Source organism: Monodon monoceros, unplaced genomic scaffold (genome assembly GCF_005190385.1).
Source record: "Monodon monoceros isolate NGI ecotype Baffin Bay Population unplaced genomic scaffold, NGI_Narwhal_1 Super_Scaffold_12, whole genome shotgun sequence".
NCBI classification, from domain to species: Eukaryota; Metazoa; Chordata; class Mammalia; order Artiodactyla; family Monodontidae; genus Monodon; species Monodon monoceros.
Window position 1 is genome coordinate 126,725,313 of NW_021703768.1, and position 3,324 is coordinate 126,728,636.

Consider the following 3,324-nt stretch of genomic DNA (forward strand, 5'->3'; position numbering starts at 1 on the left):
ATATGAGAATTTAATGTAATACTGAACCTGAAATACATATGCCATACAAAACAGAAGATAGCATCATAGTAATACCACTGTTTTTCCTGTCCTAATGATACATGCACTCCCCAGTCCCCTTTCCTGCTTAATTATTTTTCCATTGCACTTATCACCCTCTGACATACTTTCTTATTTATTTATTGTCCGTCCACCCCAACTAACGTGTGAGCTTCACGTGGGCAGGGTTTCTTTCTCTTTTGTTCACTGTGTACTGCCAGGACTTAAAATAGTGGACGGCACAGAGCAGGTGTTCAGTGAATATGTGTCAAAAGAATGAATGAATGAATGAGTGAATGTGTGAGTCTCCATCCTACCAAGAAGGCAACTGGAATTCAGTGAGATGAGTGACTGGTCCAAAGTTACCAAGCTATCATGAGGCTGAACTGAGGCCTGGCTGACACTCGTCTCTCCTGAGACCACCCAGCATGTCCAGCTCAGGAGTTCTTCCCAGGCCCTCACAGCTACCTCTTGTCAAGGGATGGTTTCCTGACGCTTCCAGAGCTCTCCCAGCTTCACGTGACGCTCATCCAACACTGGTCCCTTAGGTCCCAGGAGTAGGACAGGAACAGTGGGGAGAAGGGAAGTGGGGAAGAAGGAAGAGCAGTCAGAGCAGGCTGGGCAGCCAGGGTGGTGACGGCCGGAGGCCAAGGCAAGAAGAAAGGAGGCCACGATCGGTCAGTCTGTCCTGCAGGTCTGGAGGGAGGGGTCAGTAATGTGGGGTCACATTTGCACATCCCTCTGGGACTGACTCTGCCCACGGAAAAATGCCAGGGAAGGGCAAGTCCAGGGAGGATTCAGGGACACCTTCAATCGTGGATACTGCCATCCCCACCAACCACTCTGCCCAAGGCCTTTTTTAGCTGGGGAAACTGAGGCCCATTGAAAGGAAGTGACTCTTCCAGAACACATAGCAAGATAATTCCAAATGCCAGGCTTCCTCATTCTCACCAGTTCTGGAGGTTGGAGGGGGTTGAGACGCCCCCTTTGCAACCATGGGGAAGAGACCCCCACCCACCTTGGCTCCCATCCCCTCCTTGAGAGAAAAGCACTAAGGCAGGAGCATAGTCTCAGCTCAGAATCTTGAGGACAACAAAAGCTCTCTTCCTAGTGGCCAAGAGAACTCAGCTCTGGACAGTCCAGACACTACCCTCCACCCCACTCCTAATGCCAGGGTGCTGCCAGACAGGGGTGGGGTGGGTAGGCGCACCCTGAGCCATCTGGACCAGTTCTGGGTTACCCCTTTCCCCAGAGTGACTCCAATTTTGTCCCTAGGCTATACATACAGTTAGTACCTCAGTTACTCCCAGTCCATTATTCCACTTGATAACTATTTATTTAGTGACTCCTATGTTCCAGGCAGTGTACCAAGCACTGCAGATAATCTTCCCCTCTCTCCCTTCCACCCTCCCATCCTCCCATCTTTCCATTCTTCCTCCTCATTCATTCATTCATTCATTTAGTAACTACTTAAACTATTAAGGCAGTACAGCCTATGGATAAGAGGGATATTTGGAGCTGGACTATCAGGATATGACCCCCGACTCAGCCACTCACTAGCTGTGTGAGCTTGGCAAGTCACATAAGTTCAATTTCCTTATCTGTAAAATGGGGATAATAATAGCATCTTCCTTATAGGGTTGTGATGAGGATAACATGAGTCAGTGTACACTAAGTGTCTGGAATAACACCTGATGTAGTAAACACTTCATAAACTTCAGCCATCATCCTTGTCCTTGCGATTATGTGCCTGGCACTGTGCCAAGTGCTGAGGAAATTGCTTCAAAATGCTCCTCTCATAGAGGCGTCTGCACGCCAGCCCTTGTTTCAGCCTCCACTTCCATCCCCAAAGCTGGGCCTTGCCATGGCTCCCGCAGCCCTATAGGGCTACCCTCTACATTACCTCTCAAGCCAGCAGGAGAGAGTCCAGGCAGCTGAAGCCTGTCACAATTTGGCCACCTTCTCTCCCAGCCTCACCTCCCTCTGCCCTGCCACACGTGCCCTAGCCTCAGCCTATCCAGGCCCTTGTGGTTCTCCAGATTCATCCTCAAATGGTCCTTCCTTCTTGCCTCCACGGGGCCTTGATGGATGGAGTACCCTCCATTCATCAGACTGCCAAACGCTTCCTGCCAAAATCCTTCAAATTCAACTGAAACATCATCCATCATCCCCAGGAAGCCCTCCTTCCTTCCCCTCAGCCAAGAATCATGAGATCTGCCTTTGAATCTGCATTTCCCTTTGTTTGCAACTTTTCTTTATTCCATGAGCAATGGGGAGCCACGGAGGGTCCCTGAGCAGCTGAGCAACACACTCAGAGGTACGCTTTAGAACAATGGACCAGATCCTGTAGAGGATGGAGACAGGGAGAGATTGCAGGAAGGGAGGCCAGGTATGGAGTCCTTCAGAGGAATAAGGGTTTCAGCTTCCTGGGCTGCTTATCCCCTCTCTGCCTACTCTAGTCTCCCCCTTACAAAATCAGATCCTGTGATTTCCCCAGCACTGACTCAGGAAGTCAGGGGGAAATTCAAAACTAGGACCCCATGCCTGATGCTGCAATGTGTCTACTTAAGCCCTGATCCTCAGCATTCCTCACTCCCTTTATTTCCTCTGCAGCTACAAAGCAGGCTGAGGGCACTGAAGACGATGAAGAATCAGGGCAGGCCAGACTGTGCTTTATGTTCACCTGGCCTGTGAGCCAAGCATCCCCAGAGCCCCATAGGTGAGCAGCACCCGGCCCTGCTCCCTCATCCCCTGCCAAGTAAAGGAGCGAGCCTGTATTTTTCAGTTAATCCCTCAACAACCCTGTGAAGTAGGCTCTGTGTTAATCTGTTTTACAGAAGGGGAAACTGAAGCTCACAAAGAGAGAGACTTGCCCAGAGTCGGGCAGCCACTGAACAGAGGAGTCAGAATTCAAACCCAGATCTGATTCCAAAGCCAGTGCCCTTCCTCCACCACATAGGGATGTGAGAGGCTCCCAAGGCCACGTCCCCTGGGCCCACTCATGGCAGAAGCCAACCACTGAAGGAGCCTCTGGAGATCTCGGCAGACCCTCAGAGCTGCATGGACAGGGGCTGTAGAGATCTGATGCTCAGCTAGGCCTCTGGTCCTGGGGGCCCTGCTTGGATTCATGGGAGGCGAGGGGAGAGAGGACAGGAGGCTGACCGCTCAGGAGGGAGCAGGGCTTGTGCGAGAGGCTGGAGGCAGGTGTCTTGACACCTGGGCTCTAATGCCAGGCCTGTGTCTGAACCTTCTGTACAACCTGAGTGATCCCTTCCCTGTTCTGGG